Here is a 24,766-nt window from a genome sequence, read left to right on the forward strand (position 1 = left end):
TCACGTGATCTCATTGTCGTCACCACGTCACAGGTACACATATGCACCGCAAGCGTGTTCAATGTTGATGATAGCTGTCCATGAAATGCAGCACACATGCACAGAAATACCCAGGGTGCCGTGTCCATAGAACTGCGTCCACATCACAGTCCCGCACACATGAAGGATGTGTAATGGGTACTGTCGACTGTTGCAGTCAAGGGAGTCTGGGTATGTAGAATCTGGCCTCGGTGTTGTTTCGCAGGCAATCCTTTGTCCGCCCCGTGGGAGGGATATGTGCGTAGCACCTGCCTTACTCTCCGCTAATAATGCAAACCATCTACCGGAGATTGCAAAATGCAGGTGTGAAATGTGTACAGCCGTATACCAGTGTCCAGTAGGCAATTCACATGGATGGACAAGCGTATGACTAAGATGGCACCCATAACTGCAAACCCGGTGGAATTACACTGCCGTAGTAAGGCATTACACAAGTAATACACATAGGGACTACACTTGACATTCCCCATACAACAAACACAGACAACCAGCCGATGAAGTCCAAAGCAAAGACGAGGTACTGTAGACACCGTCAGTGACCACTCAGAGCACACCAGTAATTAAATGCAGTCACCATAGTTTACTGAAGCTCTTTCGTCTGCTTCATAAGCAGACTTATTCAGAATACATACAATGCAGTCCAACCTACTACATGTAAAACCCTTAATTGGTCAGTAAATTAGATGTGCTAGGTATTACTTACATGCCTTAAAGGCAAACAAGCAAACAAACTTTACTTGGGTTACAGATTCCACACAGTGAGGACATCAGACATTGCTTCGAAAGGTACATTCTTCATAGAGAAATAGAAATATATGTATATATATGAAAGATGAACCAACATAATGTTTTCCAAATGTCTGACTGTGTAAGCTACATATATATGTTCTACGGACTGTGCCAATATATTAAAAGAACTGCAGACACCTAGTAATATAAATGAACCATAATATACACAGATAAACCGTATGGTTATGACTACTGTAAAATAGACCAATGAAATGTAAAGATTCACAATGTGGTAATGTAAATATTCATTTAGAAGGTTACTTAAATAAATCAATTCAGACATCCATGTCAAAATACTAACAGAGGGCCAGCGAGGTGCCTGCCCTCACATGTACTGGGATGTTGTTCCACAGCATAGTGAGTGTCTGGGTGATGAATCTGTCCCACCAACACGTTCTATTAATGACAGTGTCAAGGTGTACGTCACCTGCCCTTGTGGTTCTGAGGATCTAACTTCTTTAGGTGAAGCATACTCATCAGATCTGGGTTCGACATGGCCTTGTATGCCAGGCACAGGTCACCTCTGTGCAAGTGGTATGCAACTGTATACATCTGTAATTCTTTCAGTTGGTCAGTATAACACATATTCTTGAGACCCTGCATCTGTTTGTCGATGAACTGTTGGTGCCTTTCCAGCTGCTGCAGGTGTCGGGTCACATACATTCTGAACGGGGCATTGTACCCAATCATAGGTCTAATGAGTGATGAGTACAAGGGGACAATGACCTCCCCTGATCTAGATGTGAATCCCTTCATGATGATGTGGGCAATGTGGAAGGTCTACCTAACTACGTTAGCAACGTGTGTGTCTAACGAACGGTTAACAACAACCCGGGTCCCCAGATCCCTGGTAACTCCCTCTGTGCTCAGTGGATTGCCACCTATATGATAGCTAGGGGTAACCTTGTTCTTCCCGAAGGGTATGACTATGCATTTCCTGGCATGTAGCTGTAGGCCATGTCTCGGGCACCACTTCTCCACATCTGTGAGGCACTCCTGAAGGATATCTGTGTCAGATGTGTGTCTGACTATGGCACCCAGTTTGCAGTCATCTGCAAACATTGTCACCCATAACCCCCCTGTGTTTGCTTGTACATTGGAAACGTAGATGCTGAAAAATAGTGGACCCAGGACTGGGCCCCATGGGACGCCGCTTGTGACTGGCTGTGAGTATGACATGGCGCCAGCAACTATGACCATGTGTGTTCTGTGACTTAGCCAGTTTGCAACCCATATGGCGATGTATGGATATACGTTCAAGATGACGGGTTTATCACTGATACCCGAGGGGGGTATTGTGTCGAAGGCCTTTGCCAGGTTGAGGTAGGCTGTATGGACTGCTTCACCCTCATCAATGGCCTTGGTGACTGATCCTACGAAGTCAAACACGTGTAAAAGGCATGATCTGACTTTGACCAAGCTAAACTGGGTTGTATCCAAAGTATGCGAGTCCCCTATGTCTTTATCTATGAGTTCCATTATGATCCCTCTCCATGGCTTTGCAGATAAGGCTTGTCAAGCTAATGGGATGGTAATAACCAGGGTCAGTGGAGGCACCATCTATGTGAAGTGTGACTACAGTCGCCTTGTGCTACTACTCGGGTACGTACCCTGAGGTGAGGCTAAGATTAAACAGCTGTCCTAAGTGTGGGTTTAATTCCCCATAGAGTTCATGGAGTACACAGCTGGGATACCATCTGGTCCCATGGATGCTGTGTTGACTGCCGTGGAGACAGCATTTCCCACCTGTGTGTTACAGATGTTCCAGGATCTACAAGTCTCAGGTATAGATAACTCTCCATGTGGGGGGGGGGAAATGTTAGCACTGAACATGTCAGCCAGTATGCTGGCAATGTGTGTAGGTTCAGTCATCTTCACATCATTGCGAACCCGGTTTGAGCATATCTGGGAGTGTCCTCCCAGGTGTCCAACATAGCTAAAGAAGGACTTATGAATGTCTGTTGAGTCCTTGTTAAATTCTCTGTTGAATTTCCCCTGGATGATTTCATGACAGCTTGTAGTTCTTCACATATAATGAGCAACGGTGTGTTACCTTACAAGTATTCCGCTTTAACTTGTACTATCTACCTCCTGTCGTTGTAGAGCTAGTTCATGGCTGGGGTCCACCAGACTGCATGCTTGTCTGTGGTACAAAGAGTCTCAGTTTTGTATGGGATTGCCTGATCCATGCAGTCCTGTAGGTGCAGGTGGAAGGCATATGTACGTGATTCAGCGGTTTGAGTGATGTTCACCACTGGCTCAGGGGCCTTAAAGGAGACCACAGTAGTGTTCAGAAGTGTGAAATAGGCATTTGAGAAAGGCATATGTATGGTAACCGGCACCACTGTACACATGGAACATCATGGCAATACACCACGGCTGGATGTGGGTAATGCTGGACATACCCACGGCAGACGTGGCGCGTTCGAGTCCGATGCCCGAGGGACTACACACATAGCCGGCCTCAGGCATAGGCCAAGTAGGCAGCCGTCTAGGGCGTTGCTCTACTCAGGGCACCTCTCCAGACATTGTTTGGTGTAGGTAGACCAGGAGGGGGGTAACGGGTGATGTTGCGGTGGCAACTTCTGCCTAGGGCACCACTTAACCTAAGGCCACTCTTCCCATGGGTAATACAGCAGTACCCACACCCAGACGCGGGTCATTGCTAGTATGGCATATCATCTATGGCAAGCAACCATATATTCCCAGACATAATGGCACAGCATAATGCCTGTCCGCCAAACGCAGACATACGTCACCCGTGGCGGTGCGGACGTACTGCGCGAGATGTCCGTTACCAATGTCGACATTGTCTCGCTTTGTGAAACAAACTCCACATAGCGATTCAATACTAAACAGCGACGGAGAACCCGATGTCCCCGTGGCTGAGCTGTTCAACCTGTTCCGCCATGTTAAATGTGTGTAGCACAGCGAACCGCCCAAACCAAACAACGGACATGTCTGTGTCTCAGTGAAAGCCGTCACGCAATGGTAAACCCATGTAATATTGCGACACAGGTCATACATACTGAGGGTTAGTAATGGAAATAGGTACGTTCGACCAGACCGTGTGCAATTAGTATAACAAGATCTACAACGGGTATACCGGCCAATCGGCGCACACGGTTATGAATAATTGGGGGGGGTGACATGGTACCATAGACACGGACAAAACGTGCCCATGTGACTCATCTAACATTCGTACATGGTCAGGGCAGTTCCGTACACTGGGCGGACAAGACCAAACCCAAAGCACCACAGCAACACCCTGACAATCAAAGGCCTGTATAGGGGATATAAGCACCTGTCATCTGAACATCCCTGCGGTCACGACATATGCATCCTGGGCCATGAGCGAGGGGGAATAAGGAATGTTTAACATGCAGTACCGCACCTTTCCCAGCAGGAGAATGGATGCCTGTGACGTGCGTGACTGCGGGGGGGGGGATATGTAAATGTACTTAAGTACCATGGGTATGCATATTAATGACACCAACAGCTAACGTGTAGTGGTCACAGTAACTGGCAAACGTGAATGCAGTCACGCTTGAATTATGACTATGGAACATATAGATGTGAACGCACGTAATGCGCGCCCATGCTGCAAAGACTGTTACATGTATAAAGTTGTAAGTGCGTTCTGCACACGTCCGTCAACCGGATCAGAGATATGTTACCGATATAGTCACAAGTAACACATAACACGTAACAAGACAGACCCACTAAACATTTTTAAACAGAATACGAATATGCATGTGCTGCGCCAGCGTAACCCACAATTAGAAATGCGAAGTGCGTGCGTGTGTGATCCACTGGAAGCAGGGAAGGTTAAGGATGTGTCCTCCACTCATTTACATTCATAATTGTACAATATATGCTTAAATAGTACTTACTGATTCCATGCTTTGGAATCGTAATGCTACAATTATACACATTGATATAAAATATCCTGATCAACACACTACATTCTAAGGTTTACTCACAACAATTATCAACTATGTTTCAAGATACTGATTGTATTGACCGATATCGTATTTATATTAACACATTGTTGTCGTATTATTGTTTCCATGAAGTAATGTATGCAACACTGATTTGTATATGTCACGTCATAATCAAGACTTGTAGCACTGTCCACTTAACTATGAGCAGGTTTATTGATTATTTGACTTTAAACTGACTCTGAAGGAAGCGTATAAGGGACAACTATGTAATGCATTTCGTGCTCCGACGATGCCCCATGTTAGTAGGTGAAAGTGCTCCGTACCGTTTGACTGTGGAGTCTATCGGTTTTGTCATTGTCTGTTTTGGCCGATATATGTTCAATAATGTCGTTTATGAAGATGGGCAGGACGCAAGGTTTGCTATATTTCCGCTTACTGGCACGTGGATATAGATAGGCCAAGTAATACATAATATGGGTAGTCAAGCAGACATCCACGATTGGGGAACATACAGCGTAGTCAATACCACTGGCCAGATGGTGACAGTCCAACACGTTCTACACTTTACATATGCACATCGGTGTCCATTGTAGGACTCCAAAAATATATACGTTTACACCTTTACACGTCGGGATCGTCCAATCAGAGTACTAGCCGTGACTACGGCACAGCTAGACATATGCACCACCAGCGTGTTTAAGGTTGATGATACCTGTCCATGAAATGCAGGACATATGAACAGAAGTCCCCAAATTGTCGTGTCCATAGAAGTGCGTCCACATCCCAGTCCCGCACACATGAAGGATGTGTAATGCGTACCGTGGGGGTTTGCAGCCATGGGATCGTGGGTATGCAAAATGGGGCTCGGTGTTGTTTGGCAGATAATCCGTTGTCCCGCCCCGTGGGAGGGCTGTGGGTATAGCACGTGCCTTACTCCCCACTAAGGATGCAAAGTATCCACTGGGTAATGCTAAAAGCAGGTGTAAAATGTGTTCAGCCCTACATCACTGTCCAGTAGGCAATTCCCATGGATGGACAAGTGTACGACCAAGATGGCACCTATAACTGGACACCTGGTGGAATTACACAGCTGTGGTAAGGCATAACACAGGAAATACATTAGGGACTACAGTAGACACTCCCCATACAAAGTCAGACCGCCGTGCGAATACCGGCGTACACAGCACTCGATCTGCCAGCAACAACATGAGGATCACTCGCTTCCATAATGCGGAACAAATGGGTGACCTGTGGAACACATACTAATGGCATACTAACAACCTCAACTATGAAGGTCATACGATGTTTCAACACTAGCGTTCCCGCATATAATGAACATGCTTCAATGAATAAATAGGGTATGCATGTTCTGTCTGTTTTATATTGACATTACAGTGGCGTATATGTCCTACTGGGCCTTCTGAGGATTACTTAAAGCACCTGGCAACCTGCAGTATTACATCAATACCATTTGGGTTAATCGTAGTAGAACATGGGTTTCGTAGCACAACATAATATGTGTAGTCAAACAGACATCCGCGAGTGGGGAACATACAGCAGCGGTCACAACCACTGGCCAGATGGACACAGCCCAACATTTTCTACATTTTACATATGCACATATGTGTCCATTGTAGGACCCAAAGATTTCTCGCCAACTGGGTGCAAGCGGAAGACCAAGATGAACTACAGCCGTGACTACGGCACAGCTACATGCACCGCCAGTGTGTTCAAGGTTGATGACAACTGTCCATGAAATGCGGGACATATGCACAGAAATCCACAGATTGTCGAGTCCACAGATGTGCGTCCACATCCCATTCCAGCACACATGGAGGATTTGCTATGGGTACTGTCGAGGGTTGCAGCCATGGGATCGTGGGTATGCAGAAATGGGTGTTGGAGATGATTGGCAGATGATCCATTGTCCCGCCCCGTGGGAAGGATGTGGGTACAGAACATGCCTTACCACCCACCAGTACTGACAATCATCCACCGGAGAATGCTACATGCAGCTGTGAAATGGGTACAGCCCTACACCAGTGTCCAGTAGACATTTCCCAAGGATGGACAAACGTACGGACAAGATGGCACCCATAATAGCAAGCCTGGTGCAATCACACAGCCGTAGTAAGGCATAACACAGGAAATACAGATGGAAACAACAGTAGACACACCCGTAGACATCCATCCGGCCGTGCGAATCCCGGCGTACACAGCAGCCAAGGTGCTAGCAAGTATGTGGGGATCACCCGCTTCCACTCGGCGGAACATACGGGCGACCTGTGGAACACATATTAATGGCACACCAACAACGTCAACTAGGAAGGTCATACTATGGTTAAAATATGGCGTTCCCACTCATAAATAACATACTGTCATGAATAAATAGGTTCTACATGTACCGGCTGTGTTATAATGACAATACAGTGGTGGATAGTTCACAATTCTACCTCTGAGGATTACTTAAAGCAGTTGCCAACCTGCAGTACTACAGTAACACCATATGGGTAAATTGTGGAAGGACACGGGTTCCGTAGCACTACATAATATGGGTAGGCAGACAGACATCCGGGACTGGGGAACATACCGCCAGTCAAACCCACTGGCCGAATGGACACAGTCCAACATGTTCTACACTTTACATATGCACATCGGTGTCCATTGCAGGACCCAAAAATTACTCCTTAAGTAAGTGTGGGCAGCATAGTGTGAACCGGAAGAGGTGACAGCCGTGACTATGGCACAGGTAGATATATGCACCACAAGCGTCTTCAAGGGTGATGACAACCGTCCATGAAATGCAGGACATATGAATAGGACTCCCCAGGCTGCTGCGTCCATACACGTGCGTTCACATCCCATTTCCGCACACATGAAGGGTGTGCAAGGGGTACTGTCGAGGGTTGCAGACATGGGATCGTGGGTATGCAAAAATGGGTGTCGGTGTGGATTGGCAGATGATTCGTTGTCCCGCCCCGTGTGCGGGACGTGGCCATGGCATATGCGTTACTCCGCAATAATAATGCCGATCATCCACCGGAAATGGAGAATGCAGCTGTGTAATGTTTACAGCCCGATACTAGTGTCCAGTAGGCAGTTCCCATGGATGGACAAACGTACGGCCAAGATGGCACCCATAGCTGCAAACCTGGGGGAATCCCACAGCTGTTGCAAGGCATAACCCAGGAAATACAGATAGGGACTACAGTAGACACTCCCCATTCAAAGCCAGAACGCTGGGCATATACCGGCGTACACAGCACTCAATCTGCCAGCACATCAATGGGGATCACACGCTTCCATACAGTGGAACAGATGGGACACCTGTGTAAACATACCAATGGCACAATCTCAACGTCTGCTGGGAATGACATACGATGGTCAAACTATGGCGTTGCCACCAATGAAAGACATCCTTCGGTGAATTAATAGGATTGATGTCAATAGACCATGGCAAACACCCAATGAACAGGAAAGACTTGCTGGCACCCTATGGCCACAAACCATGTCACACATAGGTAGATGGAACAGTCAACTTAAACATTTCGTCCACCTCACGTCGCATATGGTATCCAAAGGTACTTCATAGACATGTATGCGCTATCACCCGTTGGCCCCGTGAGACTTACACATAACATGGAAGTATCCAGGCTTTAAATGTCCACCCTTACACTTCCATTTGTCACTTTCTATGCGAACAATGAACATGTAGCCACAGCATAGAAAGCACAGACGCACTGCTATCGAAACACACACATGTCAACATCACAGAAAGCATACTATGAACACACGTATTACATGATATTGTACTATGAAACACAAACAAACCAGCAACCTGCAGCAAGAATAGTCCCCGTAGTTCGACACAACACAAGTCTTCGTAACATTTAAACAGTTTATTAAAACATGCAACGTTTACGTTGTTTCCACAACGTCTGCAGAAAAATGCAAAGTCTAAGAATGTTCACAATCAACAATGTGAGTCTTAACAAGATTTTAAATATCACACTGTTGATTGTGAACAGTTTAAGAATTTGCTTTTTCAGATGAAGTTGCGAAAGCAACGGAAACACACACACACACGGAAGGGACGGGAGATGAACCTACGCCTATCTACATGAACTCACTACAGTATGAAGCATTTACAGAACGTGCTACCGAGTTTACTGAAGAGAGCGCTGTCAGAGGCATACTTGTAGGCTGGTGACGTCACCCGCAAAACAATAGTTGGCAATAGCCAAGATTTGTGTTGCGGAGTGCCTAAAAGCATGTTCATTCGCAGAGGCAGCTGGAAACACACACACACACAGAGACACACACACACAGACACACACACACGGAAGGGACGGGAGACGAACCTACGCCTATCTACATGAACACACTACAGTACGAAGCATTTACAGAACGCGCTACCGAGTTTACTGAGCAGAGCGCTGTCAGGAGGCATACCTCACGGGTGGTATCATTTGCAGAGGCAATGCGCCCGATCGGGAGTTAGGTCAGAGTGCGCAGTCACGCAGCCTGTTACCATCCCAAGGTCGCCGTACAGTAACACGTTAGTGCTGCAGTCGGGAATACCAAGTAACTACTGATCAGTACATCACTGCCTACTGGGCATGCTCAGACACTTAGACTCAGCACAGAGCAGACATGCATACACATGGTGCGACGGCATGGGTGGCGTAATGTGGACCGTGTGTGTCCAGCCACACAACAGAAACCTGGCCATGCCACAGACGTGGCGTTGCGTAAAGGGGATACAGGCATGCACCCGGGGTATAACTGCAGTCGGCCGCAGTTTGCACTGTGCTGTGTGTCTATCTACACAGCTGCCTACTGGGCATGCTCAGACACTTAGAGTCGGCACAGAGCAGACATGCATACACATGGTGCGACGGCATGGGTGGCGGAATGTGGACCGTGTGTGTCCAGCCACACAACAGCAACCCGCCCATGCCACAGACATGGCCGTTGCATCGGCGAATATCTAGGTGCAATTAACCATGTGTAGGACTGGCCTACAGTTTGTTGCATGCTACAGACAACCCTCCCAAACACAGGCTACCTGCACAAATGTCCTGAGGACACTGGTGAGTGGGCATGCTCTCACAACAGCACCGTATTGGGTGACATGAACCACCCATACATAGACTGGGAACATCAGCCATGGCACAACACACTACGCCACCAGTCACAGGTGTTCTCACACCTGGCCACTGTTAAACAGCCATGCACCATACATACTAGGGGGGGATGTCTGACAGTTCTGCCCATCACACATGGTGAGGATATGCCCCACACAGGATGTACAGCCCTCAATGGTGATGCCAGACTGTATAGTGGATCCACTGGTCATCCACATCCTGTAAACAACACCGGCATGGGGGACCTAAGTGATGACCTCTCCACAACAAACCACACACATCATACGACCGGTGTGGTACCCTACAAGTCCTCCATGCCAGTGTTGAACCCAGGCCAGACCGGCAACCGCCTAACGAATGCATTCTCTGAGCACCCACATGCATATCTGCAACAGGCAAACATGATAACATCAGGACCTTGTCCACCACAGGTAGGCACATGGTGTGGTGGACCCCAGCCACTGACTAGCTGTACATCAACAGTTGGAGCTAATACATGACAGAGCAATGTCAAAACCAGGGAAACCATCTCCCATTCATACCGGCGTCACCATACGGCCACACATACAATCATCCACGACCGCTTGTGGGAGTGGTACTGCAGAGGGCACATGAGACAACCATAGGGCCTTCCTTAACTGTGGTAAGGACATGGTTGGGGGCACACTGACTTGGCTGGAAATGGTCCAGAATGGTACAACGGTCACTGCACCCACAGACATTGTCTGCAAACCAGCGGACATCTTCCATGCATACATCCCACCCCCCCCCAAGAGGGGACATATCCATCCCACCAGAGTGTAGCCTCCCAAACATCTCATATGGCCTGGAATGATCCCATATCTGTATGGCGGTTGACACAGCACCACTGGGCACTGATGGTGTCCCTGGCTGTGTGCTACCCATCCTCATTGAGGGCCTCGGCCCACACATGCGGCCACTGTGTCATGTTAGCCTTACTATGGGCTATGTCCCCAATGGACGTCATATGGCATCTGTGGTCCCACTATGCCAGGGTAGTGCTCTTATGGACTGTAGACAGCCACACCCTATCCGCTTGACAAGCCTTGTCTGCAAAGCTGTGGGGAGGTCCATACAGGTGCCCATGGATACAGACAGCGGTGTACAGCCAATACCGAAACATACCCACAACAACATAGTCAAGGGCGGATCCTGCCTCCCAAACCTGCTCGTCCTGTCTGGAGTGGTCACCAAGGCCATTGATGGGGATACGTGGGTTTGCACACAGTACCATGACCTGGTGGGAGTGTTCAGAGCACACTACACATGGGACTCATGGAAAGGATCGCCAGCATACATGTGTGGACATATGTCACCCGATGCTTCTCAGAAAGGTTGGAGGTCACACCACACAGGGTTGGTGTTCCTGGTGCCTTGTCACACTCATATCTGGTCTCCAGTGGAGGCCCACAGGACTCAGTCCTGGGCCCCCTGCCATATGGCATTCGACCTTTCAATGTGCATGCAATCATAGGGGGATTGTGGCAGACAAGGTATGCAGATGACTACGCACCGGCCACCATACCCAACACCCCATGTGACACGGACATCCACCTAGGGCGTCATAGACATGGATAACTGGTGCCAGAGCCATGGCCTGCTACTACATGCCAGAGAAGGTGCAGACCTACCCAGTGTGAAGGACATGTTCGGCCCAATGTCACATGTAGGTGGTAAGCCATTCCAGATGGTGGACATGTTCATGGAAATGGCTACGACATCTGTCGTTAACATCTGTCAACACACACAATGGCAATGTGGGTGTGAAAACATTCCACTGTGGCCTCCTGGTCTGGAAGGAATCGCATCGACATCAGGGGTGTTCATTGTACCCCTGTACACATCACACACCAGAGCAATGACTGCGTACATTGGCACATCTGGCCTGTAGCTAACCTGACGCCTGCAGCACTCGGGAGGGCCGCAAACGTTACACAAGGCGGGGATGACGGTGCTAGGACATGTGTCACAAGCTGCACGACCAAGGGGACTCCGGCTGTAAACCTTCACAGCACATCTGCTCTGTGGTGATCTGTGCCTGGCATACACGGCCATGTCTGACCTGGGTGACATGGGCATATTCCACTTCCTAGGCTCCAGGCAAACACGGGCACAGAAGCGACTGTCACACACATCACCACAAAGATGAGTGTGACGTGCTGGGGGAACAGGGTCAATGGCCGGAGACCCCCTACAACACGTAGAGGAGTGCCAGCCCATGTGAAGGAGAGGCACTGATTGCCTTCGTCCAGGAGTAATAATGAGGTGTGGATGTGTGGATATAGTTATGCACCAGGCATCATCTGTGTGTCAGTGCTGGACGAGGGACTGGGGACTGATGGATGTGGCATCCCCATCCTGAGGGGTGTTAGCAGCCACACACGGTCATGCTAGGTCCACACATGTCGAGGGCACATACCCTGTTATGTACATGTGCGCCTATGTTCCTATGTAGGGGTCCATGCCGAGTGCGGGTACCTGTGCTATGCTGATGTTGCCAGACATGCCTGTGGGTACCCCATGACTACGCGTGGGAACTAATTACAGTGCTCCCAGTAGGCACATGCAAGTACACCATCATTGTCATACGGGTTAACTGAACCAACATGGTGCTACACATGTAACCACCACACATACTGTGTACACAGATCAATGAATGCTGCACCTGTCCTGCATGGTATGTCTGCTGCATGATGTCAGTGCACAACCCACATCACATACACACCTGTCACCAGCCATACACACACACCACAACATACACATCACGCACTATGCGGACACAGGTATCACATACACCTCTCACTATCTTGTCCACCCTGTGCATCAGAATATGTTTGCATAACCATGCACTGATGGTGTAGCTCACAGTTATGTGGCAGAGACTTCATCATATGCACAGGGTGATATGTGTGCCACAGGCATAGGCTGTACCAATGGATGACATCATGTGTGTGTGTAAGGGCCTGTGCATTGACTGGGCATGACTGTGTACATTGCATGTGGGTGTGGTGGAGCCCTACAGTCGTGTTTGCTGTGTGTGGGTTTGTGTGTACACAGTTCAGTAATCTGTGATGCCTACACGGGGTATGCTTGGCAGCCCCAGACTGTACAGTGCAGGTGTTATGGCTCACTGTGTCCGCCTGCCGCGACGTGACCCGGGCCTGCCTGGGGTCACACGGGCATGACCGGGTGTAGGTACAGACAGTCCACTCTCCGATGTCACATGTCCGCTGGACACGTGCCCACGCCGCCCAGGGCCACGTCCACGTGGCCTGCTCTGTCCTGGTGTGGTCGATGTAGTAGCAGCTGCACTGCTGCTGCTACCAGCACTGGGTGGGTGGGCATGGGAGGTGGCACGCACACGCTGACCTGCACCAAGTGGTGTTGCTGGCCTATGCCCACGTGCCCTATGCCTCACCCCTACCTGGTGTTCCTGCACGGACAGCCCATGCTCAAGGATGGCCATGCCTCGGTCGAGGATACCAGCCATCTCACCCAATCTCCTATCCAGAACATCGGCAAGATGCTGTTGGGCATTCGCCAATGCCTGGATGTTGTCATTCAAGGAACGGATTGCAGACCTCTGCAGCCTCTGCCCTTCCTGGTTCTGCCGTTCGCCACGCGCCGCCATTACAGTCTGGAACATGCGTCTGGTTATACCAGCTGCTGCACCCTGTACGGCAGGTGTATGTCTAGCGGTGCTCCCCCTACGAGCAGCACCTGCCACATGCCTGCGTGGCACTGCACCAGTCATTACACTGGCAACATCGTGTGTACCCACACCTTCTGCAGCCACCACACATTCCTGCTCAATGCCAACAGACGCTGACTGACCGTCATCTATGGGCAACGGTGTTGGGGTATGTGTCGGCATCCGAACCGTGTTCAGGGATGAAGGGGACGTAACTGTGATGTTATCCAATGGCACAGTGTGTGCCTGTGACGACCCTGCCTGTGCCTCATGCACATGGTCATCACCACTAGTATCTGTGGGGACACTAGCATCAGCTGGACCGCAGGAGGGGAACTCACCTACAGCACCTGTCAATACAAAGGCATACCGTCAGTTACAATACACACACACACACACACACACACACACACACACACACACACACACACACACACACACACACACACACACACACACACACACACACACACACACACACACACACAGACATCATGCATGTGATATTGCAGGTGGCATGCAGCATTCACACACCACAGACCAGTGAATGTAGACCAGACATTCCTAGTGGCAGTATGCACACTGCCCTTGTGGGAACAGTACAACAGGCAGGTGTCTTGTAGTAGGCATGCAGTACACACATTCATGGTAGTTTGCATGCATCACCATGATACACCGTGTGGCCACGGGCGAGTTGACAGTACACATGTCTGCCGACACTATGTCATGTACACCGCAAACATGTGTGGTATCATGTGGACATGTGACGATGGTGTCCCACCGCATGCACCACATCACAATGGCTGTCATGGTGCAGTGTTATGTGTACAGTCCACAGATACAATGTATGGTTAACAGGGATGTCTGTGCAGGTGCGGTTGGTGTGAGCTGTGTACATAGCTGTACAGTGTGGAGTGCGGGCACTGTGCCACTGCACAGTAGCAGGACACAGTTATGTTTCTGTGTGATGCGTGACCTGGACGCATTACATTGCCATGTCTGTCAGTCAGTTAAGCCGCTCAGCAGCACGTATGTGGTGGATATTGGAGGCACCTGTAGTAGCTGTGGAGAGGCACTCCATGTCAGTGGTGTACTACATCGGATGTCCAGGGGGGCCACTACAGTGATGAGCCCACTATGTGTGCACAGGGTGCAACGGTGACTACCCACTGTGGATGTACTGTGTGGCAACATGCCTGTAGGTATCGACCATGGCCTTGTCTGTCTGGGTCATTGATAATTGTGTGTGGTGGACATCGTGCACATGGCCCTGTGGTGGCCTATGTGACATACAACCATAGTAGTGTAAGGTGTCACATTCCCTACAGATATGCAGACCATGTGGATGTGTGCTATGTCGTGCATAGGCCATGTCATGGTGTGACAATGTTGCAGCCAGACATCCATGTGCATGGGACATGGCATGTGCCATGTCACAACGTGTGCTCCCGATGCAGGGGCATAGGTCACATTGGTAACACCTGTGCTCTGGCAAGATCACAGCTCACTATGTGGTACTGTGTGCATACTGCAGAGGCATACCGATGCATACTACACATGCAGCCATTGTGGAACACCTACACCATTGTATGCATAGCTGAATGCATGTGACACACCAATAGGCCGTGTGGTGTCATGCCACTCTACGCTAACGGTTGTATCTACTGTACATGGGTGGTGTGTGTGTCGGGTGGTGCAACCTGTATACCGTGACTGGGGCACACACAGGTGTGCATGTCATGCCTGGACACATGGGGAATATCAATACACCATATCATGCCTTTGACTAGCAACAGACTTACCTGCAACAGACCCTTGTGTTTGCGACACGCCAGACGTACCTGTAAAGGGATGACACAAAGGTATACACATTATCCATTACTATCGCCACAGTCAGCAGTGTGCATGTCACATCATGCGTCTGTGAGTTAGCATGTGCTATGCACATGTCTGCTAACACAACATAGCATACTGTAGTATGCGTCTTGTGTGGCCATATACCTGGCATGTATGGCTATATTATGTGTTGTACTATGACACCCACCCCCACGTCACTTATCATACAAACATGCAACCCTGACTTACCATGCAGCTCCAAGCTCATAGTTCGGGAGACACCCACCTCCACGATGGACACATGGGTTTCTGCGTGTTGTTCCGTGGGTGTTCCCAGACTGGCCAGGAGCTCCTCCTTGGCTGGGAGTGGGGGCTGGGTTGGTGGCCCACCACCTGTCCCACGTTGTTGTCTGGCGATTGCAGCGGCACGCTGTCTTGCATGCCGGATCAGGTCTGTGCAGTGCCTGCGGATCTGCTGATAAGTGCGGTTGTATCCGCCCAGGCTGTTCACCCTCCTGCACATCTCCTCCCACATCTCCTGTCGTTCCTGTGCCTGCTGTGGCACATGACTAAATAACATGTTATGATTACTATGGAGGTATGGTATGATCACCTCCTCCTCCTGTCGACTGAATGCAGGAAGCCGGGATCGTGGCATTATCTGTAAGACATAATGATGGTGGCAGGTCACATTTACACTGCTGTGCTGGCATACTGTTGGAGATACATTGCTATGACAAGTACGACATCTGCACAGTAATCTGTGAAAGGCATCGTGGCAGTGACACAGCCGATGTGTTGTCTTCACACCATTGAGCAGTGTGTGTCACATCATATCTGTTTGCCACCCCATCACACTGTACACGCACCATGTAGATGTTAGCCAGCTGTGGACATGTGTACCTGGCTGCACCTGTGTCCATATCACTGGCATAGGTCCCCATGTGACGTCGGTGCTGCTGTTCACCTGGACGCTGTGTATATGTCAGTACACATCACGTCTGTAGCCATTGTGAACGTCAGCGGTGGCACTGTACACATACACATGGACACCTGCACATGCATGTGTCGTGCCATGTACATCCACACAGCACTGTACGGGTGTTGGACAACTTGCCACAGCTCACCTGTGTTGCACATGTGATAGACATGGGGCAATGTGTAACCATGACACATTAGCAGGACAGGCCATGCATAGCATGTGCACACACATTGTCCAAAGCATCACACAGCACCTGTGACACCACAGGGTGCATCACCGCCACATTACTGCTGTGTATGGTTGATAGTGAGAGTGCCTTTTGTCCATTGCACCATGTCGGACTGTGATAGCTCATGCAGCCTTGCTGGGCAGGTCTGCATGGTATGGCAGGGTATGCCACATACATGGCACTGGGTTGTGATCCACCTGGGGGTTTACGATATTGGCAGGGTGGCTGTCCATTCCATATGTCAGTGCTATGTGTATATGGACATTCAACATGTCTATCGCCATGGTGTGGACACTGGCCTCAGCGAGGTATGCTGCACGCTGCTTGCTGAGGGTGTGTCTGGTGCATGCAGGTATCACACATCCATGCATACACTGTAACCCTGGCAGGTGCTATGTGCTGGGATATTGATCAACACAGTGCTGTATGTGGACACACACCGCTATCCCGTGCACATGGATGGTTGCCTGCACTGATGTGTGTACCACATATGTGTACATCCAGTGCCTGCTGCCACCCCCATGTCTGCTGCTGCACTACACACCGCCATCCCTCCCTCTGTGAATGTGGTGTTGGGCACAGCATAGGTATCCATGTATGGGGACAGGGATGTTCACATAGCAGGGTCACTGATGGTATCGTCGATCAGACCATATGCGTATGACGCACCCTCACACATATGACACATTCATATTGTTGTTCACAACGGTGACACAGCTATATTGCTATGCCGGAGACATTCACAGCCATACATACACAGATGCATGCACTTCCATCTGTGGCATGGCCTGGACTATTGGTGTGGTTCGGCACATTACATGTTTGACTGCAGCTGGCACAGACCTACTGTGCACATGTCTACACGGTAAGCCTGTTCTACAGTAGGCATCTGTGATGTGCTGTGCACATGTCATATCTGCACATTTGGTTGGTGTCCATCGGTCCACGGGCCAGTGGTGGGACACACAGGGATGTTGCTGAACATATATGCATGCAACCCTGTACAGCTGTAACACTAGCCTCTCAGATGCTCATGTGTGGTGGACGTGAACACCGTACACACACATGTGGTTGTGGCCTGCCGGCCATACCCATCTCCTCCTGTGGGTTGCTATCATCCCACACACTCCTTGTATTGTATGTTCAGGCTATGGACCTATGTGGGGCATGTGTGCATGCAATACGATACTATATGCCTTTGCACCCATCACAGACAATGTCACACAGGTGCACCGGCAGCCGTACACATCACAGCTTGTTGTCAGCACGACACATGTGGTACACACATAACACATCTCCTGTGGGACATGGTCATTTGTATGGGCATGTGCAGTAGTCACATACCACAGCTACCCCTACATGACGGCTATGCAGGACATGTGTGTGTACAGCTACTGTGACATGTACACGAGCAATGCCCCCTACCTACATCACATGGTACTACCTGTGGAGTATGTGTGTCTGCATCCATGCTATGGCCATAGATGACAATTGTACATCAATATGTGCAACATACCTCATTGGGGGTTGTCATGTGCACATGTTCCATGTGTCAATGCATTGTTTGTTTTTCTTGGGCGGTCATTGTTGTGCATGGTTTACATGGCTGACATAGCCCACTGTGTCTGATTCCAGGTACTTCATTGGGCTACCAGCATTGTACATTTCTACAGCACATTCCAGCCATCATGTAGCCAGCTTAGATGACAGTGGGAGGTGTTCCGCCATGTGCACATATGTCACACAGTACGAGGGTGACTGACACACATTGTCAGGACTGGGTTCTGACTGCTGTGGATGTGTGTACTGGTGTTGACAACCATGACTGCACCAGATGGTGTCTTCTGGATGTGTAACATTCACAACACACACCTACATTCACATAGCAGCACATCGTCCACGACAATGGACATTCCTGCATGAACACTGTGTACGGTATGTCTGTATGACCACTGCATATATCACTGGTAGCCACCAGCATGGCTGCCTACAACAGCAGTGTGTATCCTGTGCAAACATGGGTTACACCAGTCACAACACACCTGTGTCAGATGGCCCTGTAGTGGGTGACAGTGCAGTTCCATACATCATGTAACAGTATACATCGTGCACCAGTATGTTGCAGACATGTGAACAGCTGTGCTAGTTGACATATGCACACATGACACATCACCTGGTACACCGTGTCTGCCTTGCCACCTGCTATTGTGACCACCCTGTGATGACATTGTATGGCCCACATGGACTGGGACATGTGATGGCTCAATGGTGAATTAACCCTCCAGGTGTGTGTCTAGCCAGGTGTCCAGTAGCCAGTGGTCTGCACGCAGGGATAGTGTACATTGGCCTACTCTGTCACTGGGACTGTTGACTATGGTCATACTGTAGTTATGCAGGCATGTGGTGTTTGTCCAGTCTGATAGTCGTGTTCAACCACACTACCGTGGCACACATGACCTGTGGACATCTGCCTAAGGTGTGCAGCCCACATGTACATCTTCACATGCTATGCTGCCTGTGCAGCGGTGTCACATGTCTGTCTCCGGCAGGGCTGTCACAGGTAGGCACAGCATGCAGTGATGTGTGACAATGCTTACACCCTCCACTGTGCTGTACACAAGCACTGCACACACAGTACAGCACACATGTCATTTATCTGCAGTGCCTGGGACCTGCCTCCATGCCCTACACGGCACACCTGCCAGTCCAGATTGTACGCAGATCATACCTCCCAGGCACATACCTGGACTGCAACACACACGGGTGGGTGGTTCCCACACCACACAGTGATTTACACACATACTGTATATTCCCAAGACACATTGCATCATAGGTAATCCATGTTCAGATACCCATGTTCGTGACCGCTACGCACATTGTGACACGCGACAGTGAATACACTGTACACCACAGGTTACATGCTGGTCGTGTTGGCATACTGTACATTGCACCTAGGACAGTTGCTACTGCTATGTATTGACAGCAACACGCCGTTCCCTAGTATGGACTCCCATGTACCCACACATGCTTGGCCATGCAGTACGCATAGCTGGGTGACACATTACACGACACATACCATACCTACACTACCCTCAGCATGCACCAAACCTCCATGTGTCTGTGTGCTAGGCCTACACACATCCCCCCTCTGTTTGCTGAACATCCATGCTTCTCATCCCTGCTAGCCACACCCTAAACACACAACCATAGCAGCATGCATGGTACATACACTCTACAGCCGGTATTACCGACATCCACTGACAGAGGTAGTTGATGGCATGGCACCCCGTACGATGGACAGTCTACGTGCCTATGCCAACACTGATCACAGTGCACTTCTGCTACATTTACACACTGGTAGGGACCATGCTATTCCACACAGAGACATGGAGGTACTGGCCTTTTCACAGACGCCACAGTGGTATTCCTGTTCCATGCACACGTGCTGTATGGGCACATGTGCAGGCTGTTGCACGGTAGTTATGTTCACCTGTGTGTGGTGTGTCACTTGACAGTCATGGTGTGTCCTCATGGTGCATGACATACTCCACAGCTAGCTACCTACACATGACTGCCAGACATTGCAGTGTGGGCCCTCACGCAGTGTGGTGGTATGTCTCTGCTGTTTGACTACATCCACATTCAATGCAGCATACCACAGTCATGCAGGCATTGCCAACACAGATGTTGCTGGCATCGTGCCTGCCAATGGGATACCTACCAACAATACACACTCTCACTCACTACAGGGTTCCAATCCTTGGCTGGACATTGTATTAACCCTGTGGACACATACATAGTACTGCCATGCACATGTTATGTCCGGGAACACAGTCCCAATGTCACCTCCAATCGCCGTAGTTGTTGTATCCCGCCAACCTGGCTGTTACATGTCTCTGCAGCAGCACACTGCATTGACTGCTAGCCCATTCATGTACGTTGTGTACCCTGACCACCACACTACCACATCTATCACACTACACATGGGTGGTACTGCATTGCACGTATGGGGCTGCATTTGTACACCCATGACTGGGCCATTCAGTATGGCACTGGGCCACATCTTGACATACATGCTTCACACACTCATTGACTACCTGCATGCCTTTACTGGCACCCTTGCTGGGCTTATGTGCGCCACACCACACCACATCCCATGCTGGCCACCTGTCATACTATTGCATGGGTGGTCGGGGTGGTACAGAGGGTATCACATCAGACATGATCCGCTCTGTGCCCGTCAGCACCATTCGGCTTTATGCTAGTGCCAATGTACACATCCAGCATCACATCGTACCCTATGTCTCGGTATGTTACGCCATGTGCCTCCTGTACAGGTCACACAGTGGTGCAGGCATATCATGCTAACTACAACAAGTCAGGGACATGTGACATTGCACAGTCCTCAGACATGTGGCCCTCCTGCTCAGTATTTGCATACGTACACTACCTGCTGTCACACAGTATTGTCCATGCCTACATATACCACATCTACGTACCTGGCAGCATTCTAGCTCATCCTACTCATATTGCTAACAACCATACAGGTGTCAGTGTGGCAGATATATCATGTAGATATCATTGCATCAGTTACATCACACATAGTGCATACACATCACCTTTGCATACTGACAGTCATGCGGTGTGTATCACATGGATACTGTCCCTATACAGGCATATCACGTTGTACATGGTTGATGTACACACACATGCCCCACATGGTGCTGTGGTTGCCATATTCCACCATGGCGTGGGTACACATGTGCAGGACCACGCATTTCTGGACCGTATGTCTAGCTGGTACCTTGGGTGCCCTTGTACCTGTGCCATACACACATGTACACGCGGGCAGTGTTACAATAACACATGTGTGGTGTACCTTACACAATGGCTACAACGTTACATGTCCCAGTATAGTCATGCTGTGATCTCTACCCGGCTCAGACAGTTTACATATGCAAATGACAGTCTGTAACACATCTGTACTCACCTGCATGCCACTAACACAGGGGTGTAATCTACTCTGCCATGGGCCATGTTCTCCGCAGTACTGATTCATGTAGTACTCCTACATGGCGTTTGCAGTGGGCAGGGTGGGAGGAGCAGTCCTGCATGTGTGCACACATGCCACATTGCTCGGCCCGGGCGTCTGTGTGACATCCACAGACTGGACACACACCGTGCTGTGGGACATAGGTCCTGTGCACATCCCACAGGGGCACACTGTGTCACTAGTCATGTGATAGCTCCCTTGCTGGTAGGGTGACACAGACCCATGGTACCACCACAGCGGATGTACTGTATAGACATACAGTTGACATCCACTTCTGCCGTTCAGTGGACACTACCATGGGGGGGGGTGTCACTGCTGTGTACATTGCACGTGTGTTTACACACGGCCCTGCTGGACATCATTGTGGCACACATTGCACCTGCTACGGAACGTTTGGACATGGTTACTTGCTGTTCCCTCCATTTCGGGTACCTATTCTGCTACTACATTGTCCCATATGTGCAGGCCATACATATCTTGTTTATGTACATAACATTAGGCCATCCCTCCATCATGCATGCTATGCCTGTGATACTGTCTATGATTTCTGAACATATCCATCATGACAGCTTTGCATTACACATAATTGACATAGTCACCCCTACTGCGTGGGATACGTGCACGTCGTGCACCCATTCCGTATGACATCGACGGTATATGCCCATGCACAAGTGTGCTGTGACACTATACACACATGTCCTAATCGCTGCTGTGGCACTTCATTGTTGGATATCCACTGCCAGCATCAGCGTGGGTGGTGGCATTGTTCTGTGTTTGAAATCCCTATGGCAGACCTGGGGTAGGGTTACCACCTGTCCCACTTTGCAAGGGACAGTCCCTCTTTGGGCAGTTGTGTCCTGACAAAACATATTACAAATGGCAAACGTCCTGAGATTGTAGGACATAATTATGTCCCATTTTTTATGTAAGAGTTGCATAACATAGTTATTTATGTATGTAAATTCCTAAATGTTACAAGACACACAATAAGCAACTAAACTGCTACAAGACTACGCTTTTATTTAGGCAAAAGAGTAAAGTTCTACCCTTTGTACTGACCATGGGTATGTGTCCACCTGTAACATCTGATGTGTGACCCGAAAATGTCCCACTTTGGCCATTTGAAAAGGTGGCAAGCCTAACCTGGGGTTATCCCGGGTGTGTACATGTTGTCCCACTGCTGTGCACACGTTGTCCACAGTCGTTGGTATGCTGTGCGGCTTAGCATTACATAACCAACTTTCACCACTCTCTGCCTGATGGACAGGTATCTTTACCTACACACACCGTTCACATACTGTACAGATTCGTCATACGTATCATGCGTTACACAACAGTACATCTCCTGGGTTCGACATACCTTTCCGCCTTTGGTTCTGTATTCAGTACTTGCTTGCTACTCCTTTTGTATTCGGTATTTGTTCGGTATGAACATACGGTTTGAATATCCAGGGAGTCTTCCTTATATTCGTCACCTGAGGCATGTGGGTTCATCACGCCAATAGCTGTTCCTCGGTGTGTACTTATGCGCATATCACCGGTGATCCCCCTCCATTCGTACTTTATGCGTCGGCACTGGGCCATGGTTCATTCCTCGTGTGGCCGTTGGTTATTTGCAATACCTTCGTGAGGATGGTATGTATTGTATCATGTTTGTGTGACTGCATCCGCTATGTGTGGTGTCAGGTATATTTCGCTGTGGTGTTAGCCGTGGATTGTGTGTGTTGGGTATGGTATTCTGTTCGACATGTGGGTCTCCGTGTCCTGGCGGCGTCTGTCGATGGCGTTGTGCATTCAGATGTGTAACATAGCTGTTATATTCCTGTACACAACGGATGCAAGGATGCATCAGCTGCTGCTAGTGTTTCCCACATGGCTTGTTGTGGGTATGCCGCTGTCATTGACTGCCTGTATGTTTTTGCTACGGTTTTAGCTGTTATCCCTTTGATATGTGCGATGGGGTATATCTGCTGATGTGGGTGACGGGTACGGGGTGTGGGTCTTGCATTTATACATACAAGATATGCTTGTGTGTGTGCTCCATCCCTGCTTGGGGAGCTGCAGGTTACCTGTCTGTTGTTCTGGGAATGTTTGTTTTGTTGATGTCGTGCGGTGTCGGTATCGCCTGCATGTGTGCTTCCTGCACGTATTCCTCCTTCACATCGGTTATATATCTGCGGATGTTCGTCCGCCTACTATCCATTGGCATTTTGTCACTGATAGTTACGGTGATTGTGGTCCTGTACTTGGGACGGCCTGTATGCTACCGGTAGCCTCCTATTCGTGTGCCGCTTGCTTACTTAACGGTCGTGGAACACACAGCGGTATTTACGGGACCGTAAGTGTTCACGATCGGTGCCGGGATAGCACAGTCGTATTTTCGCCGTACATACCTGATGCTGTGTAACGTTGCTGACGTCTCGTGTTGAGTCTACCTTATGGACGCCATACATACGGTCATGGTTTGTACATGCGTCCTTTGCATCTCCTGTTGGCTATGGCCCTGTGGTACATTCTGGGACATTTCCGCTTTGCATCGTTTTACGTCACCACGTGGATAGACACTGAGGAGATGTCAGTACTACTTTGTGGGTACTGCTGTACATACGCCTATGGTTCCTGTACTGTATGCCTACGCATGTTATTACACTCCGCCTGTGACATGTCATCTACATACACATTTTACAGTGGCACACACATTACACACACACAGTGGAACACACGACAACCTCACCTCACACAAACACATATTGCCGCCATGGCTCTCAACCTTCTATTTCCAAAATGAGGAACACACACATTAGTAATGTGGAACAAATGGGCATAATGTGGAACACATAGTAATGGCATAGTAACAACTTCAGCTAAGTAGGTCATAGGATGATTAAAATATGCTGTATACTTACAGTGAAGAACCTTTACTGAATTACTATGATTAATTTCTATTTACCAGGATGTCATTTAAATACATTCCTAACAATGGATGTTTGACAGACATTTTCAATGTGGAACTTTGAGGAACTGCGAGGAACATG

This window comes from Protopterus annectens, chromosome 2.part0 (assembly GCF_019279795.1).
Source record: "Protopterus annectens isolate FY-2018-M chromosome 2.part0, PAN1.0, whole genome shotgun sequence".
Lineage (NCBI taxonomy): Eukaryota > Metazoa > Chordata > Ceratodontiformes > Protopteridae > Protopterus > Protopterus annectens.